This window comes from Schistocerca serialis, chromosome 10 (assembly GCF_023864345.2).
Source record: "Schistocerca serialis cubense isolate TAMUIC-IGC-003099 chromosome 10, iqSchSeri2.2, whole genome shotgun sequence".
Classification (NCBI taxonomy): Eukaryota; Metazoa; Arthropoda; class Insecta; order Orthoptera; family Acrididae; genus Schistocerca; species Schistocerca serialis.
In genome coordinates, this window is record NC_064647.1 from 97992128 (window position 1) to 98016657 (window position 24530).

A 24530-nucleotide genomic window follows, 5' to 3' on the forward strand; every position below is an offset into this window, starting at 1 on the left:
CTGTGCCCTTAGACACACGTTGTACAGTCAATGCCGAATGGTACGTGAACGATTGCCTTCCAAAAGTCATTGCCACATGGAAGTCACACCATCCAAAGTCGATGAGTGGGCACCTTCTGCTGCATCACGACAATGCATCTATGAGTGTTACCCCATTCCCCCTATTCACCTGACCTGGCCCCCTGTGACTTCTTTCTGTTCCCTAAGACTAAGGAAAAAATTCGAGGGCAGCGGTTTTCATCAAATGAAGAGGACATTGCAGTGTACGAGAGTGCACTAAGCGACATCCTGTTGTGTACATAGTTCCTCGTAGTCAGCGCGTGCACAACTTTCCCACTAGAGCGCGCCCCACTAAGCACAACAGCGCAGTTGCAGCGCTCGTCCGTCTCCGCACTACGAGATGGCGCTGCCTTAGAGACAGACCAAATTCTCCTTCCTCCCATCCACGTATTAATATGTAATGCAGCCAATGAGATTGCTGCTAACGTAGAACCTTTTCTCCTCGCGGATCACACTCGCGCAGTGATACCTGAACGCGCGAGGTATTATAACGAGTGTACAGACCTCCGATTAGTCAGTCTGCATTAGTGTGTATGAGTCTGCATTTATTTGCACCTGTCTGTACCAGTCTACATTAGTCTGTGCCAGTCTACAGTCAAGTTTCAGTCTGCGCCTAATAAGATTACCATATTCCTGTACATAGCATAGAAGATAAATGTATAGACACTTTTGTCAAGTATCAGAGATATGTGAGAATAAGAGTAACGTACCAACACCAAAGGAACTTCAAATTGTAAATTGCAAACAGCATCCAGAAACAAGTTGAAGAATGAATGAATTTTTCAGGAAAGTGTCCGAGGTAATGCGACTAGTGCACACGTCAGTACTGAGGTTTCCAGAGAGAGAGAGAGAGAGAGAGAGAGAGAGAGAGAGAGAGCGGCAATGCCCAGCCGGCTCACCGCTTGCCGTCGGCCGCCGCGTCCGCTGCTGCCTCGCTGGCGACGCCGCGCGGCGACGCCGCCCTGGCCGCTGCCGCCTTGGCGGCGCTCGTGTAGTGCACGGCCCGCACCAGCAGCGACACGCTGGCCGTGTAGTGGTTCCGGAACACCACCTCCGACACCTGCACGTCAGTCCGAGGCCACCCTTCCGCATCCGAAACTCAGCAGCAGGGAATTCCCGGTGACCTGCGTCGACTCTGCCAAGCTGTTCGACTCAGTTGACCGACACGCACTATTTCAAATCCTTGAAGAGTTTGGGTCGAATAGCTAGACAGAAGCGGTTATCCAGCAAGCCCTGACCAGCATCAGCTCCAAAGAGAAGTTCGGATGAGAGACGTTATAACAATACCACCACTTGCAAAGTAGGTTAGAAATCAGATTAATAATGTTGCTCACACAGCATATGTTCGCTTTATCGGGCAACAACAATGTTATTATATACTAAGATGGTATCTGTTCTTTCGACAGTGGACTAGCATTCGGGAGGACGACGGTTCAATTCCGCGTCTGGCCATCCTGATTTAGGTTTTCTGTGATTTCCCTAAATCGCTCCAGGCAAATGCCGGGATGGTTCCTTTGAAAGGGCACGGCCGACTTCCTTCCCTAATCCGATGAGACCGATGACCTCGCTGTTTGGTCTCTTACCCCAAACAACCCAACCCCTGCTCTTTCGGACATGTCCGGAAGAACAGATACCATCGGTGACCATGCAGCTCGTTAGAATGAAATGAACACCCTTAGCTGCTTACAGGCGTTGACATACGTCAACGGGAACAGATGAATATGTGTGCCCCGACCGGGTCACGAACCCGGGATCTCCTGCTTATAAGGCAGACGCTCTACCCATCTGAGCCACCGAGGACACAGAGGATAGCGCGACTGTAAGGATTTATCCCTGGAACGCCTCCCGCGAAACCCACATTCTCAACGTACTGTCCCGCACTACATTCGTAGTGCTCCCGCCCATTATATCTTAGTATATATATACAGGGTGAGTCACCTAACATTACCGCTGGATATATTTTGTAAACCACATCAAATACTGACGAATCGATTCCACAGACCGAACGTGAGGAGACGGGCTAGTCTAATTGGTTAATACAAACCATAAAAAATGCACGGAAGCATGATTTAACACGAATCTACGTTTTTTAAATGGAACCCCGTTAGCTTTGTTAGCACATCTGAACATATAAACAAATACGTAATCAGTGCCGTTTGTTGCATTGTAAAATGTTAATTACATCCGGAGATATTGTAACCTAAAGTTGACGCTTGAATACCACTCCTCCGCTGTTCGATCGTGTGTATCGGAGAGCACCGAATTACGTAGGGATCCAAAGGGAACGGTGATGGTCCTTAGGTACAGAAGAGACTGGAACAGCACATTACGTCCACATGCTAACACCTTTTTATTGGTCTTTTTCACTGACGCACATGTACATTACCATGAGGGGTGAGGTACACGTACACACGTGGTTTCCGTTTTCAATTACGGAGTGGTATAGAGTGTGCCCCGATATGTCAGGCCAATAGATGTTCAGTGTGGTGGCCATCATTTGCTGCACACAATTGCAATCTCTGGCGTAATGAATGTCGTACACGCCGCAGCACATCTGGTGTAATGTCGCCGCAGGCTGCCACAATACGTTGCTTCATATCCTCTGGGGTTGTAGGCACATCACGGTACACATTCTCCTTTAACGTACCCCACAGAAAGAAGTCCAGAGGTGTAAGATCAGGAGCCGGCCGTGGTGGTCTCGCGGTTCTAGGCGCGCAGTCCGGAACCGTGCGACCGCTACGGTCGCAGGTTCGAATCCTGCCTCGGGCATGGATGTGTGTGATGTCCTTAGGTTAGTTAGGTTTAAGTAGTTCTAAGTTCTAGGGGACTTATGACCACAGCAGTTGAGTCCCATAGTGCTCAGAGCCATTTGAACCATTTTTTTGTAAGATCAGGAGAACGGGCTGGCCAATTTATGCGTCCTCCACGTCATATGAAACGCCCGTCGAACATCCTGTCAAGGGTCAGCCGAGTGTTAATTGTGCAATGTGCAGGTGCACCATCATGCTGATACCACATACGTCGACGCGTTTCCAGTGGGACATTTTCGAGCAACGTTGGCAGATCATTCTGTAGAAACGAGAGGTATGTTGGTTGCAGCTGTTTGGGCCCCTGCAATGAAGTGAGGACAATGTTTCAAGCGTCAACTTTAGGTTACAATATCTCCGGATGTAATTAACATTTTACAATGCAACAAACGGCACTGATTACGTATTTGTTTATATGTTCAGATGTGCTAACAAAACTAGCGTGGTTCCATTTAAAAAAACGTAGGTTTGTGTTAAAAAACATACTTCGGTGCATATTTGTATGGTTTGTATTAAACAATTACACTAGCCCCTCTCCTCACATTCGGTCTGTGGAATCGGTTCGTCAGTATATGATGTGGTTTACGAAATATATCCAGCGGTAACGTTAGGTGACTCACCCTGTATAGTTAGTGCTAACCGGCCACTTAACCATCTTCTTCTTCTGTGCGAATGCACAAACAGTGCCCGAACTCTTACGGGAATCGGCAACGCGCCGCGAGTAATGAGTATAATGGGCGGGGGCACTATGAATGTAGTGCGGGACAATACGTTGAGAATGTGGCTTTCACGGAAGGCGTGCCAGAGATAAATCCATGCAGTCGCGCTATCCTCTGTGTCCTCGGTGGCTCAGATGGATAGAGCGTCTGCCACGTAAGCAGGAGATCCCGGGTTCGAATCCCAGTCGGTGCACACATTTTCATCTGTCCTCGTTGACGTATGTCAACGCCTGTAAGCAGCTAAGGGTGTTCATTTCATTGTCACAACAAAGTTATTGACTGTGGATGGTATCGTCAGAATGGAAATAATGAAGTCACTGTAAGAAAGTCATTAATTTTGGCACTTGAATGGATTCCCACGTAGATTTCGTCGAAGTCGTTGTGGCTCATCTTGTTGATTCTAGGGTGATTCCACTTTGACTGCTAAAAGGTCCAGGTCTGTATTTTAGCAATATTTGAAGACCCAACAAATACGTTTTTCAGGAAATTCTTATTGATCAGAAAAATCCCAGATCAGAACAATGGTATGGTAGAAATAATTTTTGACTTGGTGTTCACGATCCACATTTTTATTAAACTTCTTGTAAATTACAATGAAATGAATACCCTTAGCTGCTTACAGCCGTTGACATACGTCAACGGGGACAGATGAAAATGTGTGCCCCGACCAGGACTCAAACCCGGGATGTCCTGCTTACATGGCAGACGCTCTATCCATTTTTTTGTTTTTTTGCTGTTGTTTTAATTTATTTATTTAATTACTTATTTTCAGTAAAGATCACTCTGTTAAAAGGATCATTTCATGGTACAGTATGTGCATTACATATTGAGTGGTGAGAGAAGCGTGAGGTTCATTATCAGCTGTCAAATGTGCACACCGACTGTTGTGGTTGGCAGGAGAGCCAACACCGTGTTACTAGAGGAGGCCGAAAGGCACGCGTTTTAGCTCATGCAGGCTGGCGTGAGGTCTGGAACAGGACAAGGAAATTAGAATTTAGAAAAAACGGACGTAGCTGGTGGAATACTTAACTTTAATCCATTAATGATGAACGTCGGTCTTGACGGTACATGATTCACAATATCAATAGTAACTGACAATGGCGCCTTGCTAGGTCGTAGCAAATGACGTAGCTGAAGGCTATGCTAAACTATCGTCTCGGCAAATGAGAACGTAAGTAGGCAGTGAACCATCGCTAGCAAAGTCGGCTGTACAACTGGGGCGAGTGCTAGGAAGTCTCTCTAGACCTGCCGTGTGGCGGCGCTCGGCCTGCAATCACCGATATTGGCGACACGCGGGTCCGACGTATACTACCGGACCACGGCCGATTTAAAGGCTACCACCTAGCAAGTGTGGTGTCTGGCGGTGACACCACATTCCTCCCCCGCAAATCGGCGTACAGTTGTGGCATAAGGCTTCCGCCTGCCGTGGGGAGGACCCCATGTTGACGTATGCGACGAGGTGGGGAGCCTAACATCAGGCGAGGCTGTGTCACCCGCACACGGCCATTCGGTCCGCGGGGAGCTAGGAAACGCCTGAAAACCTGCTCCAGGGTGCACTCCAGCATGCGGTGTATGCGCCCGTAGAGAGACAGGAGGAGCCGAATGGTCGACCTACATCGGGCCGGGGCACCCGACGGGCGAAGACGACATATGGTCCGGAGAGGGCAAGAGTTCCATGTCGGAGGACAACTGGTCTCGGGAAGCGATCGGCGGCGAGGGAGCCAGGGAGGCGCCCGGCCGTTGCAGCGAAGCGTCCACTGCGGGCGTCGCCGGCGGGAGAACAGGCGGCGGCGGCGGCGGCGGCGGCACGTCGCCATGGGGCAAAATGGAAGGCAGCGTCGGTAACACCTGGGGCTGAGGCGAGCCAGTACATGAGTCCCAGGGCGCTGACCGGACGGCACCGTCGCTGAAAGCAGACGGCGAGCGGCAGATCCCGTGCGACGACAGAGGCGCAGCTGGTTGAGATGCCGGCGCACTTCACCAGAGGCCCCCAAAACCAGATACATAGCGCGGTCGAGGCAGCGAAGAATGCGCCCTTCGAGCCAACGCCGTGAACCTCGGTAGTGGCGGTAGTAGACAACGTCGCCTGGGGCAAAAGCAGGTGTCTGCCGCTGCACAGGAACCTGATGCGGCGGATGTAGCAAAGACATCAAGGTGCGATGAGGGCGACCATGGGGCAACTCAGCCGGCGAGCGACTATCTCGGGGCTGAGAGCGATACGAGTACAAAAAGAGCAATAACGCGTCCTCCCGAGAATGCGACTCTTTTAACTTCAACATCTGTGACTTGAAAGTCCTGACCAATCGTTCAGCGACACCGTTTGACTGTGGTGAAAACGGCGCGGACGTCAGATGTTGAATACCATTGGCCTTGAAGAATGACTGAAATTCTGAGGACATGAATTGTGGGCCATTGTCGGTAACAATTGTCTGTGGAAGACCTTCTATGCAAAAGATAGCAGATAACCCTTGGATGGTGGCACATGACGTCGTGGAAGACATCCGGACAACAAAAGGAAAATTACTGAATGAATCTACCACAACAAACCATCGAGCATTCCAGAATGGACCAGCAAAATCGATGTATAAGCGTTGCCAAGGGGAAGTGGCTTTTGGCCATGCAAAGAATTTCCGCGGCGGTGCTGATTGTTGTTCGGCACACACCATGCAAGAAGAGCACATATTCGTAATCGCGGCATCGATTCCGAACCAAGTACAGTGCTGACGATCAAGTTGTTTCGTTCTCACTATACCCCAATGTCCTTGGTGGAGAAGCTATAAGACAGAGGACTGTAACGAATGTGGGACCACGACCCTGGACTGATCATTATCAGAACGCAACAACAAAACACCACGTCGTACAAAAAGTCTCTCCTGCTGAGCAAAAAATCGGCGAACCAACGGATCCCCGATCCGTGACTTTGACAAGGGCCATTGCGTAGCAATAAAACGCAGAACGGTAGCAAGGACAGGGTCGGCAGCTGTGGCTGTAGCTACACGACGAAAATCAATCGGAAACGATTCGACCACGTTTCCGAATCAATGAACATGCAAGCAAGTTCGGAGAAATTGAATGCCCTATCCTCAGCAACAGACAAACGGGACAACGCATCGGCGTTTCCGTGCTTAGCAGTGGACCGATACAAGATATCGTAGCGGTACTGAGAGAGGAAAATAGACCAGCGAATGAATTTCTGCACTGTACGTGGAGGTACAGGCTTGTTCGGATGAAAAAGCGATGTCAAAGGTTTGTGGTCTGTGATTATGGTAAAGTGACGACCATACAAGAAATCATGAAACTTTGTTACACCAAATACGAGAGCCAATGTTTCTTTCTCGATCTGGGAATAATTTCTTTGCGCAGAGGAGAGCAATTTCGACGCAAAGGCAATAGGGCGATCGTGCGATCCATCTTCGTGCGCAAGCACAGCACCGATCCCGAAATCCGAGTCATACACCATCAAGAAAAGGGGCCTCTGGGGATCGAATGGCGTAAGGCAAGTATTGGAAAGCAACGCCGATTTCAACTGGCGAAAGGCAAGTTCGCATTCCGTCGTCCAGACGAACGGAACACCTTTACGGCGTAAGCGATGAAGCGGAGCTGAAATAGAAGAGGCATGTGGCACATATCTGTTATAGTAATTTATTATTCCCAGCACACTCTGTAGCTGCTTCAAATTCTGCGGCGAAGGCAAGTCTTGTATAGCACAAAGGTGCGTGGGACTGGGATGTATGCCTTGGGCATTGAGTACATGTCCCAGGTATAGCAAATCACGAGCAAAAAACACACATTTGTCCTTCCGCAAGCGAAGACCATTTTGTCGCAAGACCTGAAATAATATTCTGAGATTGGCCAAATGTTCTTCTTCCATCTTTCCAGAGATCACAATATCGTCCAGATAATTTGCTGCAGTAGGGACCGACGCACAAACAGTTTGTAGATATTGCTGAAACAATGCAGGGGCGGCTGCACACCCGAATGGCAGTCGTTTGAATTGTTACAAACCAAGATGCGTGTTAACCACCTAAATGCGCTGGGATTCTTCATCCACCGGTATTCGCAAGTACGCATCTGCTAGGTCCAACTTCGAAAAATATTTACCTGGGCACAGTTTGTCAAAAAGACCTTCCAGGCGGTGTAAAGGAAAAGTTGCAATCACAAGTTGTGGATTCACTGTTGCCTGGAAGTTCACACAAAGTCTCAATTTTCCGGAAGGTTTTGGCAAAATTACTAAGGGTGATGCCCAGAGAGAAACCTGCACACGTTCAATTACACCTTGTGATTCCAAATCGTGTAATGTTTTGCGACCTCATCACACAATGCGTAGGGAACATTGCGCGCTCTGAAAAATTTCGGTTGCGCATTTATTTTGAGTTCCAAATGTGCGTCATATTTCTTAGCGCTACCAAGGCCCGGTGCAAAAATGTCTGCAAATTCTTCACATAGACGAGAAACACTGTTGGAAGGCACACTCTGGTTCACTGATAGGACCTGATTTACTACAGACATGTTAAACAACCGAAATAAATCGAAACCAAATAAGTTCACTGCAGAAGAAGAACGAAGGACGTAAAATGACACAAGTTTTGTTTGGCCTTTGTATGTTGCAAGAAGGCTCCGCTGTCCTAACACAGGGAGATGCTGTCCTGAATAGCTAGTGAGCTTAACATTTGCAGCACGCAATGGAGGTGTGCCCAACAGTTTGTAAGGGTCTTGATTGATCAGTGAAACTGCAGCCCCGGTATCGAGCTGGAATGGTATCACTTTGCCGTTAATGTCCAAGTCCACAAAAAGTTTATTGTCCTGCTGATGACAAGAGTGACAGTCTCGTGCAGCATGAGCTGACACTGGTACAAAATCACTTGCGACTTGACAGGCGTTCTGGTGATGTTGACGCACACTATTTGTGGGACGAACACAGTCACTGTTAGAGAGCGTGGCCCTGGGTGGAGTGGAATGAACTACATGAATTTCCATGGGCGAAGTTTTGCGAGCCTGAGTATCCTTGGTTCGATCTGATTCCGGCGCGAAGCAAAGGGCCTGGAATGGTTTTGAGCTTCCAAACTGAGCTTTTTCTGGCAAACACTCTGAACATGTCCTTTTTTATTACAATAAAAGCAAATAGCTTGGTGTGACGGGCAATTCTCATGCGAATGTCTAGTAGCGCACTGCAAGCAGGATCTGAGCACTGCATTTGCTTGCCGGCACGGCACACGTGGCTGAAAGCCTGGTGGCAGCGGTGCGGCCAGGCGCGAGGGCTGTTTACTGCTCTGTGCAGCTCGCCCGGCGGGCCCGTTAACCTGACACACGGCTGGTGAAGTTTCAAATGATTCCTGAGCAAAGTCAAGTGTGTCCTGCCGATCCAATATGTCCATCACTTGTTGAAGGGAGGGATTGACTAGTTTCAAAATCTGTTCCCTTATACGAACATCAGAAACGTTCTGTGCAATTGCATCACGTACCATAGTATCTGAATAAGGGAGTCCACATTGACACTCAAAAGCACAATCCCTAGTAAGGCCTTGCAAGATTGCAACCCACTCCCAATTAGTCTCACCTGCTGTACGTTTTGTACGAAAAAAGGTATACCGTTACGCAACTACATTGACTGATTCTTTGAAATATGTACTAATGCAGACAAAATTTTTTCGTAGGAAAGAGTTGCTATGTCGCGTCAGGGAAATAATTTGACTATCACACAGTACATGTTCACCCCGATCGGTGATAACAAAAAAGACTGTCGCTCGTTACCTTAAATTCTGTAGGCAGTGAGATGGAATCCAAATTGGCGTGACCACTCCGTCCAGCTTTCCAGTGCAGCATCAAAAAGTCGATAAGTTGGTGCAACTGCGTGTTGTGGCTGCGTTAGCAGTGGAGTGGCTGCTGCTGCATCGTTTTGCATTGCACGTTGACCCTGGATGAGCTGTCCAAGGGCATCCAGTAAGGCCTGCGTCTGCTGATTCTGTAAGCGATAAAATTCAGACAGTACATCTGGAGATTGTGGCGAAGCCATTACACAAGTAAATCAGGGCAATATCGATAAGAACGCGGTTTTGCCTCGTCGCCAATGTTGTGGTTGGCAGGAGAGTCAACACCGTGTTACTAGAGGAGGCCGAAAGGCACGCGTTTTAGCTCACGCAGGCTGGCGTGAGGTCTGGAACAGGACAAGGAAATTAGAATTTAGAAAAAACGGACGTAGCTGGTGGAATACTTAACTTTAATCCATTAATGATGAACGTCGGTCTTGACGGTACATGATTCACAATATCAATAGTAACTGACAATGGCGCCTTGCTAGGCCGTAGCAAGTGATGTAGCTGAAGGCTATGCTAAACTATCGTCTCGGCAAATGAGAACGTTAAGTAGGCAGTGAACCATAGCTAGCAAAGTCGGCTGTACAACTGGGGCGAGTGCTAGGAAGTCTCTCTAAACCTGCCGTGTGGCGGCGCTCGGTCTGCAATCACTGATAGTGGCGACACGCGGGTCCGACGTATACTACCGGACCACGGCCGATTTAAAGGCTACCACCTAGCAAGTGTCGTGTCTGGCGGTGACACCACACTGACTGCACCCGGCACATACCAACTGCGTGGGGGGTCGAGGAAGACTGCCTGAAGATAGTTGGCAAAGGTTTTCCCATACTGTGACCATCTACGAACCTCATTGTGGGCTTGCTGCAAGAAATACCAAAAGTCAAGTCGCGACTTGGCTGCATCCCCATAGAGCTACGCGATCGTCCAACCTTTGACCTAGATGATCGACTGTGATTTAGTCGCCGGAAAGTAGTCACTCTCCGGATGTAAGAAGGAAGCAGGTGTAATATGTTGCGGGGTCACAGGGAGGTAGCAAGCCACCATCTGTCTTCCTAGGAGCCAGACGTCCTCCACCGCGATACAAGTTAAGCGGTGATGGTCGTCATCCACTTGGCGACATTTCGGGCATATTGGAGTGACTACTAGTCCAATTGCATGGAGCCGTTGATTGGTGTTGAACTTGCCACAGACGACAGAGAACCACAGTGCCCGAACGAAGGTAGGAAGGAATTTTTGCTGCACATGTCTCCTAATCTTCGGCCAATGCAACCTGGGGTGTTTGAGTTCAATGACATTACGACTTATCCGTCGTAGCAGTCAAACATAAAAATCCTTCGCGCATGGCGCTCTCGTGCGTGGAAGCTTGTCTCTGATATAACTAAGTTCCACGATAAATGTTGATACATGCGCAAAATGTGGCGTAATGTTGCCCACCGTCACCGGAGGTGTGAGGGGCGCTGGAACCAGGAGATCCAGTAGGCGGGATGCAAGAGAAGCACCCCCGCTACGCCACTGCTTGTACATCGTGGCGAGAAGGGGCGCCGTCGCTTGGCAGTGAACATTCGTAAGTTCGAGTCCCCCCTTGTCCATAATCAGCTTAACAGCTCATGCATCGAAGCTGTTTACAAGAATAATATACAGCAGAATGGAAAAGAAAATTGAGAATGCGCTAGGTGACGATCAGTTTGGCTTTAGGAAAAGTAAAGGGACGAGAGAGGCAATTCTGACGTTACGGCTAATAATGGAAGCAAGGCTAAAGAAAAATCAAGACACTTTCATAGGATTTGTCGACCTGGAAAAAGCGTTCGACAATATAAAATGGTGCAAGCTGTTCGAGATTCTGAAAAAAGTAGGGGTAAGCTATATGGAGAGACGGGTCATATACAATATGTACAACAACCAAGAGGGAATAATAAGAGTGGACGATCAAGAACGAAGTGCTCGTATTAAGAAGGGTGTAAGACAAGGCTGTAGCCTTTCACCCCTACTCTTCAGTCTGTACATCGAGGAAGCAATGATGGAAATAAAAGAAAGGTTCAGGAGTGGAATTAAAATACAAGGTGAAAGGATATCAATGATACGATTCGCTGATGACATTGCTATCCTGAGTGAAAGTGAGGAAGAATTAAATGAACTGCTGAACTGAATGAACAGTCTAATGAGTAAACAGAATGGTTTGAGAGTAAATCGGAGAAAGACGAAGGTAATGAGAAGTAGTAGAAATGAGAACAGCGAGAAACTTAACATCAGGATTGATGGTCACGAAGTCAATGAAGTTAAGGAATTCTGCTACCCTAGGAGGTAAAATAACCAATGACGGATGGAACAAGGAGGACATCAAAAGCAGACTCACTACTGCAAAAAAGGCATTTCTGTCCAAGAGAAGTCTACTAATATCAAATACCGGCCTTAATTTGAGGAAGAAATTTCTGAGGATGTACGTCTGGAGTACAGCATTGTATGGTAGTGAAACATGGACTGTGGGAAAACCGGAACAGAAGAGAATCGAAGCATTTGAGATGTGGTGCTATAGACGAATGTTGAAAATTAGGTGGACTGATAAGGTAAGGAATGAAGAGGTTCTACGCAGAATCGGAGAGGAAAGCAATATGTGGAAAACACTGATAAGGAGAAGGGACAGGATGATAGGACATCTGCTAAGACATGAGAGAATGACTTCCATGGTACTAGAGGGAGCTGTAGATGGCAAAAAGTGTAGAGGAAGACAGAGATTGGAATACGTCAAGCTAATAATTGAGGACGTAGGTTGCAAGTGCTACTCTGAGATGAAGAGGTTAGCACAGGAAAGGAATTCGTGGCGGGCCGCATCACACCAGTCAGTAGACTGATGACCAAAAAAAAAAAGGCCCCTTCCAACCGGCATTGTCGCCGATTTGTTCATGTTCACTGCACTATATCCATCTGAGCCACCGAGGACACAGAGGATAGCGCGACTGCAGGGATTTATCTCTGGCACGCCTCCCGCGAAACCGACATTCTCAACTTATTGTCCCGTACTCCATTCGTAGTGCCCCCGCCCATTATACTCATTACTCGCGGCGCGTTGCCGATTCCCGTAAGAGTTCGGGCACTGTTTGTGCATTCGCACAGAAGAAGAAGATGGTCAAGTGCCCGAATGTGGCCGTTTGTGCTAATGCACAAACAGTGCCCGAACTCTTACGGGAATCGGCAACGCGCCGCGAGTAATGAGTATAATGGGCGGGGGCACTACGAATGGAGTGCGGGACAATAAGTTGAGAATGTGGGTTTCGCGGGAGGCGTGCCAGAGATAAATCCCTGCAGTCGCGTTATTCTCTGTGTCCTCGGTGACTCATATGGATAGAGCGTCTGACATGTAAGCAGGAGGTCCCCGGTTCGAGTCCCGATCGGGGCACACATTTTCATCTGTCCCCGTTGACGTATGTCAACGCCTGTAAGCAGCTAAGGGTGTTCATTTCATTCTAACGAGCTGCATGGTCACCATGTCCGAAAGAACAGATACCATCTTAGTACATATATTCTTGTAAATTCACATATACTTCTCCTTAATTGTCACATCATCAAGAAAACAGTTTTGTATCAATCTTCATATATTTAATTTCCACTTTAACCAAACACAATAATTAATTGTTCTTGTACAAAACGAAATAACAACTTAACTTCTGGAAAATGAAAACAAAGACTGCTCTGTGCGCATTCGCGCCAAAACGATTACAAGTAAGTCAAAGATTATGACAGTTTCACAGAAATGAAGAATCATATCACTGTAATATATCTATACATCGGAGTACCTATACATTAATAAAACCAAATGTGAATATTGTCATAAAAATATGTCTGTTACTTCGCAGAAAAGTCGTACGATATTACTGGTATCGAGAACTGGGGATGGAGTGCCGTAATGGTCACGTAAATAAGGAACAATTACAACGTTTGATGCTTTTCAAACCAGGACCCAAGTGGGACAAGGAGATAGACTGTCGCCTCTGCTGTTCAACTCTACTTCTACTACTACAACAACTACGTGATCAGGCCCAGTGGACCGCACGCATCTACAAGTTTCCTCCTCCACTCTATTCTGTCTATCGCTGCTATCCGCCATCCGTCAACGTCTATTGACACTTGGTTTAAATCTTCATGGAGTCCATCCCTCCAACGCTTCTTGGGCTCCCTGGCGGTCTCTTTCCTGTAGGGTTGAAATCCAGGAGCTTTCGAGGCCATCTGTGATCCTCCATCCGGGCCACATGGCTGGCCCACTGCATTCGTTTGGCTTTGATAGTTCCTGCTATGTTGGGCTGCTGGTATAGTTCCTCAAGCTCTCGGTTGTATCTTATCCTCCATTCCCCTGTATCTTCATCCAGAACCGGACCGAAGATCTTCCGAAGCACTTTTCTCTCAAAAACAAGGAGCTTATGTAAGTCCTGTTTCCGGATACTCCATGTTTCACAGCCATATAGAACAACAGGCTGGATCAGGGTTTTGTATAGTCGAATCTTGAACTGTCTGGAGAGATATCTGGACCGAAGCAGTTGTGCTAGGCTGTGGTAAGATCGGTTTCCTGCTTGTATTCTGGCATTGGTTTCTGCTTCACATGACGAGTTCTCAGTGAAAAGTGCCCCTAGGTATTTGAATTCTTGCACTCTCTTGTAGGACTGGTCCCCAATCTGCAGTGATTATAGATGATCAGCAGTCTGACAACGACCACGCGTCATAACGAGGTACTCTGTCTTGACTTCGTTTATGTTTAGCTGTTCAACTTTGTTTTAGGAAATGTTGTACGAGAACAGTAAAAGAAATGAACAATTCAGGGGTAGAAAATTGGATAACATGGGCTACAGGAGTTCTACGAAACAGAGCGTGGAATGTCAGAGCCCTTAATCGCTGAGATAGTGGGAATGGAAATGGCTAGGTTAAAGTTAGATACACTGGAAGTTAATGAAGTTCGTTGGTAGGAGGAACATGTTAGGCGTAAAGTGAAGCGCCGCCACGTCAGTCGGGAACAACAGAGAAGAGATGGCTGTGACAAGGCGACCGACCCCTCTCCAGGACGACAACGCGATAACAACGGCCCCTATGTGGAGATGTCATAAGCGCCGCATCCGACTGGTCGCGGCCCAGTTCTATAGCAGCTTCGAGGTTAGTGACTTGTATAGCAGCGACTTAGGATTGTCTATACCAAAGAAACTAGATTGTTTCGTATGTCGCCCTTTGCTTGAGACGCATCTGTGTAACCGCAAAGTTAAGCATTGTTTCTCTTCATTTTGTCATAAAACCCATTAATACGATTTGTATGAACTGTTTGTCTAGCGAAGCGAGCATGTGGGATTCCTAGACTTCTGATATTTAAGACAAGCATGGAGACATAAATGAACAGGAGTTCTGGTCAGGTGAATACACGGTTATAATACAAAATCAAACAGGGTAATGCAGAAGTAGGTTTGATAAGGAACAAAAAATAAGATCGCGGATAAAATACTATAGCAGCATAATGAACGCATTATTGTAGCCAAGACAGATATGAAGCCCACACCCACAACCGGAGTTTATATGCCAGCTAGCTCTGCACATGATGAAGAGATTGAAGAAATATATGATGAGGTAAAATAAATTATTTAGTTAGTTGAGGGGGGACGTTGATGAAAAACACACACTGTTTCAAAATCCACAGTTTTGGAGATGTGGCAATGAAATTTTGTACCACGCTTTACATGAAAGCAACACATTTGCATCAAAATCCTTTGATTATATATATTCAACTTGTTTTGAATGAAATTTGGAGTTTCATTTTCAAAAAATAATGTATGTTCTTTTTCTCAGAAAGTATTCAAGAGATTTCTACAAAAATTTCTCTGTTTCATCTCTTTATATGTTGTACGCTTCTCTCTTGAAATTTTTCGAATAGGTCAAACAGGATAATTTTCATAATTTTTTCATTATAATTCCACAAGTACAATTTCAAATTCATGCAAAATTCCAAGCACTTTGCCCCACATCTCAGCTATCAATCAGAATTTGAAAATGTGCTCTTGAGGCAACGTTTATTAGATTTACAGAAATATGTGTACAAAATTTCATAATTCTAGCATTCATAGAATCTGAGGAAAATGTACATAAACTTTAAAAAACAAACTTTTCAGGAAACGCAATTTAAAGTTCAACCTAACTTTTTTCCTTATGTCACTTCTTCAGAATGCACCACATTTGTACTCTGGGTCGTTTTTCTCTTCAAGGCTTCTCTTCTGGTTTCTTGTCTGTCTTCTGTCCTTTACCAGGTCTTCGACTGATTTTTCAGCCGCAGAGACGCGCTACAAATCTACTTTTCTCAGGATGTCTTGAGTAAAATTTCCTATCTTGAAGCCCATTCTATCTAATACCTTCATCCTCCCGACGTTCCCATCATTAAATACAATAACTGCATCATAAGTTGCATTTCTGACAACTGTAGCACATGCAAATGTGTTTTTAGGGCATCGTTTCCATATGAGTGAATTTGAGACTCATTTGGATTTTGGGTTTTGCCATGAACACACCTTTTGAGAAGTGTAGGATAGGCAGAAACCTGTAAGTGGGCTTTAAAAGATCCAGGATACAATTTGGAAGCCTCTCCTTATGAATGTAGGGGTTGTTATCACTCTGAGCTTGTAGATATTTACGCCAGGTCATGTGGTCACGTCACACTTTTAATTAATTTTCAGGCACTTTGGATGCGATTTCAACATTGAAACTTTGGGAAATTATTGTCCATGAGTTGTACTAACAAATAAAAAATAAATCGAAAATTGACATTTTTGGTCAATTTCATCAACGTCCCTCCTTAAGGGAGACGAAAATTTAATAGTCATCGGGACTGGAATTCGATACTAGGAAAAGCAAGAGAAGGTAAAATAGTAGGTGAATTATGACTGGGGGAAAGAAATGAAAGACGAAGCCACCTGGTATAATTTTGCACAGAGCATAACTTAATCATAGCTAACACATGGTTTTAGAACCATGAAAGATGGCTGTATACGTGGACGCGACCTGGGGAGACTGGAAAGTTTCAGATTGATTTTATAATAGTCACAATGAGATTGTGGAACCAGATTTTAAAGTAGACATTTCCAGGGGCAGATGTGGACTAGGACCACAATTTACCAGTTTGAACTGCAGATTAAAACGGAAGAAACTGCAAAAAGGCAGGAATGTGATGGGATGGGACCTGGATAAATTGAAAGAACCAGAGGTTGTACGGAGTTTCAGAGGGAGTATGAGGGAACGATTGACAAGAACAGGAGAAGGGAACACAGTAGAAGAAGAATGGGTAGCTCTGAGAGCTGAAATAGTGAAGACAGCAGACAATCAAGTGTTACTGGGTAACAAAAGAGACACTGAATTTAATTTATGAAATGAGAAAATATAAAAATGCAGTAAATGAAGCAGGCTAAAGGGAATACAAACATATAAAAATTGAGATTCACAAGAAGTGCTAAATGGCTAAGCAGGAATGACTAGAGGACTAATGTAAGGATTCAGAAACATACATCACTACACTAGGGGAAAGATAGTTGCCGTCTACAGGAAAATTAAAGAGACCTTTGGAGGAAAGAGAACCACCTGTATGAATATCAAGAGCTCAGACGGAAAACCAGTCTAAAGCGAAGACGGGAAGCAGAAAGATGGAAGGAGTACATAGAGGGTCTACACAAGCGAGATGCACTTGAAGGCAGTATTATGACCGGCCGCTGTAGTCGAGTGGTTCTAGGCGCTTCAGTTCGGAACCACACGGCTGTTATGGTCTAACAATAACAGGCTACAGACGAACTTCGAGATGCTGAAAGAACAGTGAACAAAAGAGAAAATTTTCTGTAGATACAAGAAACTTCATACATTGTATGGAACACAACACAAAGCTTGCATATGAAACTTTCTGTAGCTTTGCAATCATGTTTTGTCACAACTCTGAAAGAAAAACTACTCCGACATGTGATATATCAGGCAATTATTGTGCATTATGTATATTGTATTTAAGCCCTTCTTCCAAAGTATGACTTTTGTAAAAGGAATTTAAACAATGTATGAAATGAATGATAAACTGTCATAAAAACGTTTATAATATTATTTCACATGATGGGATTAGGAAGTGAAGAACACTAAAAAGAATCTTCAGAAAAATATAAGAATAGAGTAATTACCTGCAGTTTTTCTTTTCGTTCACGGTCCTCTTCTTCTGTGTATTTGTGGGCATTTTGAAAAGCGTCTCACAAAACTCTCTGTATCTATTAGCAATATGTTGTGCAAAGTCTGGCAGTTTCTTCACATTTTTCGTCAGTACTGGAACACTACAAGTGATGCAGGCTTTCTCATGAGTATCCTCGGAGGGATATTGTAACATAGAGTATAAGAGAAAATGTGCGCCTGGCTAGTCCATCAATATACAAAAAAACAACAATTTCCTCTTTAATATCTGATTTATGTTCAGCATATTTCAAGGCGGACATTTGAAGAGCAATTTTATTTTTCTTAGAAATACCTCTTCATTCTGCCTCATAGTGCCTGCGCCACCATTCCTCGAAAGCTAAAGTATCATCTGAACTGATCATTTTGATGGAGAAACTCTTTTTCCTGTGGTTCTCGACAGCAAACTATTCTCAGCATTCTGACATTAGCACCGGCGAGTGCGCTATGCAGCTGAACTATAGGATGCAGCAAGGACGTACTTACTTTACAGAAAGGGAACAACTGTGCTAGGTACGACTATTCTGAATCTTTCATGATAACCAACAGCCAGCGAAATCATGTTCCAGTGGTTATAGGTATAACCTTCTACAGAGTGCATAGAATTATACTGCGGCTATCAGCTGACGCAAAAAACGAACATTTCAAATTTTGTTACATATACTCTTGTAGTTCAAGAGTGTGAACCTTACACCCAACTGGCTAACCTTTGCAGGTAATTTAGTCATCTTTTCAGTCCACAGATGCAGCAGCAAAATATCTTAAGCAGCTGAAGAAACACGTAGCAAAGGCTGGGCTTTAAATTTCCTATGACAAGACGCATTACAGGGCAAACATAATATCAGACCCACGAGAACTGCAGGTAGGATAAGGAAAAATTAAGTAAGCAGAAAACTTTATACCGGGTGATCAATCAGTCAGGATAAATTTGAAAACTTAATAAACCACGGAATAATGTAGGTAGAGAGGTAAAAATTGACACACATGCTTGGAATGACATGAGGTTTTATTAGAACAAAAAAAAAAAAAAAAAACAAAGTTCACAAATGTCCGACAGATGGCGCTGGACAGCAAAACGTCAGTGACTGCTACGGTGCCGGGTGAAAGGTACGCCCATATGTTACAGAATCGCATTATCCCCAGTCTGACTGATAAACACCTGCTGGAACGTACGATGTTTATGCAGGATGGCGCTCCACCCCATATTGCTAGACGCGTGAAAGATCTCTTGCGCGCGTCGTTTGGCGATGATCGTGTGCTCAGCCACCACTTTCGTCAGGCTAGGCCTCCTATGTCCCCAGACCTCAGTCCGTGCGATTATTGGCTTTGGGGTTACCTGAAGTCGCAAGTGTATCGTGATCGACTGACATCTTTACGGATGCTGAAAGACAACATCCGACGCCAATGCTTCACCCTAACTCCGGACATGCTTCACAGTGCTGTTCACAACATTATTTCTTGACTACAGCTATTGTTGAGGAATGATGGTGGACATATTGAGCATTTCCTGTAAAGAACATCATCTTTGCTTAGTCGTACTTTGTTAAGCTAATTATTGCTATTCTGATCAGATGAAGCGCCATTTTTTGAACTTTTGTATTTTTTGGTTCTAATAAAACCCCATGTCATTCCAAGCACGTGTGTCAATTTGTACCTCTCTATCAACATTATTCCGTGATTTATTCAGTTTTAAAATTTATACTGACTTTTTGATCACCCGGTATATCTGGGTGAATGGATAGAGTCTAACCTATCAGAGAAAGAATCCTTCTTGTCAAGCATTAACAAAATGGAAATGGCCTACCAACTAATTACGAGCATATACAATAAGAGATCGATATCCTTAAATGGCAGAATTAGACACTACTACACTGCTAGTGAATCGGAGGCTCTAAATGCGGCAGAGACTATTACAACGAACGAGAAAGGTCTACTGCGAAAAACTGAAGCGAAAGAAACGGAGCTTCTGAGGAAACTCGGGGTCCCAGCAAATAAAACAGCAAGTACAAAAGGCGTGACACTCCCGAACTGTGTACAGACGTGGTGAAGGTAAATGACACGTTTCGGAAAACACAAATGAGCTTAGAAAGGGTTTTAACCTAATTTCAAAATAAGAAAACTAAGGGACATGGTTAACAGAACTTGTGCCGAAGAATGACTAGTGTCAAATTGTAACCTTGATAAATTGCAAATGTTAAACAAAAGAACTATACATAAAACATCAAATCCTCAGAGGATTTAAGAAGTAACGGTGAAATTTATCAGAATATAGGAAACTTATCAGAAACAGTAAGCAAGAGGACATAAATATTTTTGGACGTTTTTACGGAATAACTGACAATACAGACACCAAGAAGATATTCAAACACGTAAAAGAAAAGAAATTAACAACCACCTGGATCCAAGAGGTTATGAAAGACGCGCAAAGGAACAATTTACGAGAAGAAGTAGTATTGGCCAGAAAGATTTTTAGGGAAGTGTGTTGAAAATGGCTCTGAGAACTATGGGACTTAACATCTGAGGTCGTCAGTCCCTTAGACTTAGAACTACATAAACCTAACTAACCTAAGGACATCCACACATCCATGCCCGAGACAGGATTCGAACCTGTGACCGTAGCAGCAGCGCGGTTCCGAACTGTAGCGCCTAGAACCGCTCGGTCACAGCGGCTGGCTTGAAGGGGTTACACTGTGATGGATGCACAGAATGGTAGTGGTCTGACGTGGTCGAAAGGAGCTTTCCCATGCAAGTCTGCGGCAACTCTATGTCCTTCACTGAGGTCATTCAATATCTGACACTGTTCATGCCCCTCATATAGCCTACATCTGAATGCCCCATAAATCTGTACATAGCATGAGTCGACCATCTACCCCAATTGTGATCCACAATGGGGCCCCTTCCACATCGGTGCCAGGTGCTGGTAATGTTTTCCCACGCAAGTCTGTGGCAACGCTATGTGCTTCACTGGGGTCATTCAACATCTGACTCTGTTCATGCCCCTCATATAGCCTACTTCTGAATGCCCCACAAATTTGTACTTTGCATGAGTAGACTGTCTGGCCGAGTTTTGATCCACAATGTTTTCCCACGCAAGTCTGCGGCAACTCTGTCATTCACTGGTCTCATTCAACATCTGACACTGTTACGCCCCTCATATAGCCTACATCTGAATGCCCCACAAATCTGTACATTGCATGAGTCGACCATCTGGCCCAGTTGTGATCCACAATGAGGTCCATTCCATAGGTTGTCAGGTGCTGATAATGTTTTCCCATGCATGTTTGTGTCAACTCTATGTCATTCACTGGGGTCATTCAACGTCTGACAATGTTCATGCCCCTCATATAGCCGACCAGGTCTGGTAACAACACCAAACATGATCAGTGCTAATACACTCCAGTGATCGTTCTACCTGTCATTACAACTCTAATCATTAACACATCCACCAATGATTTGTATACGTACAAAGTTACATTGACAACCGACCACGTCTTGTGGGTGCTTCACTTTTTTGTCAGGTTCTTAAAAAAGCACCTATGGAGTCCAGTATACAGCATAGAACTGGCACTAGGAGGTCGTGTGGCCTCCTTTAGCCGATGTAACTCATGGAAGTGAAGTGATGTACATGTGCCAGTCGGTTGTATGGAATTAGCACAGTAAACATGGGTCGACCTGAAGAGCCGACTAAATGACAGAAAAATAAATATCGTGTTTGGGCGTACCCGTGACCACAACCTGAATGAAGTTCTGCAATATATTGGCGTATCAACTGGACTAGCTAACGTGGCTACCAGGAGTGGTGTGACAGTCCCAACACTGTATCACATGGCGCAAGTAGGTAATTACAAAAGCATACTAACTGATAGGAAACGGACGAGTGCCACCTCTTGTTAATGAAAATCGGTTCCATATCCGACAGGAATTGTTGCCATCAGTAACTGCAGCCTCATGTCAACCAGTTTCCGAGTGAACATTGGCAGGTGTTGTGCCGGACGAATATACACTCGCTAGTGCAATGGTGGGTTCTTTGGTTTGCTGTGGGAGGAGATTCGGTAGAACTGTTACACATATTAGTTCACTTTATTACGATATACAAGTGTTGCCCAGAAAGTAACGGACCGCATTTTTTTCTTCAACAATTCTTTATTCAACATAATGAGAATCACACATCATATTTTTCCACGTAATCTCCATTCCGTTCTATGGCCTTCGTCCAGCGCGAAACAAGGGCGTACATGCCCAGTCGGTACCAATCCTTGTCCTAGTGGAGGGGCCCGTGCTTCACTGTGTGAATCACCTCCTCGTCGTCCTCAAAGTGTCTTCCACGTATGGCATCCTTTAAGGGACCAAGCAAGTGGAAATCCAAGGGGGCTAGGTCAAAACTGTAGGGTAGATAAGGTAACACTGTCCAATCCTGTTTTGCGATGTGTTCAGCAGTGCTCAGACTTGAGTGGGGCCGAGCGTTATCGTGTTGCAGCAAAACATCTCCTGGGTTGCTGTGGCGCCTAAGTCGCCGTAAGCGCGTCTTGAGTTTTGTTAATGTGTTGACATATGCTTCTGAATTAATGGTACCGTCTCTTGGCATCACATTAATGACAATCAGACCTTCGCAGTCCCAGAACACGGTGATCATGGCCTTATCGGCGGAATCAGTTGCTTTCAATTTTGTGGGAAGTGGGAATGGCGCCATTCCATCAACTGTCGGTTTGTTTCGGGCTCAATATGGTGAACCGAGCTTTCATCACCTATCACACTCCGGATCAAGAATGTCTCCCCCTCAACTTCAAAATGTTACAGCAAATCGTGGCAAACTTTTTTTTTCTGTGCGATTTGTGATCCATCGCTAGACACCGCGGGACCCATCTTGCACACACTTTAGAATATCCAAGAGTTCGGGTAATTGCATCCACACTTCCTTTGCTGATTGACAGATGCAGCGCCAACCGCCGAATCGTAATGCGTCTGTTCTCGCGAATGACAGAACCAGCTATCTGCAACACGTCACGTGTGACAGCAGTAGATGGTCTCCCCGACTGCTGCAAATCGTGGAGCTCCGCCGAACCGCCTTCTGATGACCTCACCCTCCGCGCCCAGCGAATAACTGTACTTCAGTCGGCAGGAGATGCTCCATAGACCATCCAAAAGCGTTTGTGAATATTCCCCACAGTTTCTCTCTCTGCAGTGAGAAATTCAGTGACGGCACGTTGCTTGTAACGTACACCACCTACATGCGGCCATTTTGAAACTGTCCTGCAGCTACACCATCTGTCTGAACTGACGGAAAAGTGGCGCGCCAACACCGACTCAAAGGAAGGCCTCGGCGCTTGTTGGTGACGTCACGTCAGCTAGGCACGGCGAACGCCAGGTCTCTTGCAGGCAGAAACGCCTGGGCGTGCTTATCACTATAAATCTCTTATTTTTGGACAAAATATTTGGTATTGTTTTGGATTCTGCAGTTTTATTTAGATGAAAGATTTTCTTACTATCGTAAAGCTACAAATGAAGATCATAGTTCTGTATTACTGAATCCTGTCGAAACAAACGTAGATCAATATGAGAAGATGCTTTTCCCCATTGCAAGCTTCGTAAATTTTACATTCAAGTAACTATATTTACTTGATCCATTTTGTTATCGAAACTAACCCCAACCCCATTACAATTAACTCGTTTCTTTTATTAATTTATTCATTTATTTTCGCCTGACATCGTCACTGGAAATGTGAACTAATTTACATGTGTAAATATCCAACTGTTGCCAGTCATTAGATTACAGTCGTTTTCAACGGAAGGAATTCTAAACAGGAAACAAAATAGCTTCATACATCGAAAATACTGCTGAGCTTAAACTTTTTTAAACATGCACATTAGAAAAGATAAATATTCCCCTCTTGCAACTGAAAGGAGAAACTTTATAAGATAAAAAGATTTATTTGATAAAACAAGTATCTCTCTTTTGACTCTTCTTCTGTCCCTCAACCCCTCCCCCGAACGTGTACAATCGCAAGATATTTCATTAACATTCAGTGCTCCTCACCCCATAGTCAACCAAGTTACCTAAAGAAGAGCACCAATATGTTCACAGTTTCTTGTAAAAGCAACCCAGTACAAACGTAACTTCCTCAGATTTACAAATAAGTTAAAAAAGCTCGAATTCTGTTGCTGCTGGACCATGAAGTTGTTTTTGTACGTCAATCCTTAAAACAGGTGGAAATTTAAGTTCAGAAGTACAGTATTTGTTAAGAAGTGTAATGAATTGCACAATTAATTGATTGCAGAAATCTCTCAGAACAATGTCAACTACCGCCAATAGTTTCACATTTTCCTGTGTCAGAGAGGGAGACACCACCATTATGAGTATGCCTGCAACAGACCTGGCGTTCGCCCTGCCTTGCTGACGTGACATCACGAACAAGCGCCGAGGCCTTCCTTTGAGTCGGTGTTGGGCGCGCTCACTAGGAGACTTCAAATAATACATACTTAGCGTTTCGCATCTGTTCAATTTTTTTCGTCTGAGAAGAAAAATGCGTTGCATTACTTTCTGGGCAACCGTCGTACATATAAGATTTACTTAACTTGGAGCAATCCATTTCTGCAGGAATACTCTGGGAATCTACAAAACTGAGTGTTAAAGTATCACCTGATATGGGCAAATTAAAGGACCCTTCACATGAAGTATGACATAATGTTCACATTAAGTTCCATCTAAGACAGAACTCTGGCGGCCTATCTAAGACGATGCTATCGTCTTGATCGGTGGCTGCGAAATGGAGCGAGTGTTCCTTTGCTCATCCGTAAGATCATCGACTGCAGTGGCGCAGTGAAGCTCTAGAAGGCGTGGTTATGCCGGCGTTTCTCATTCATCGACTATCGTTTTCTGTAGTTTCGGTGCGAGGTGAAAACCTAGCTTTCTTCGGACG

The 24530-nt window shown here is 45.1% G+C and overlaps 1 non-coding gene across 1 annotated transcript; it reads right to left on the reverse strand.

The window, feature by feature from the left end:
- Positions 1–1786: 1786 nt before the first annotated feature.
- Positions 1787–1860, reverse strand: Trnai-uau (transfer RNA isoleucine (anticodon UAU)). The gene has a single exon. It is a non-coding gene; the product is annotated as a tRNA-Ile (tRNA).
- Positions 1861–24530: the final 22670 nt, after the last annotated feature.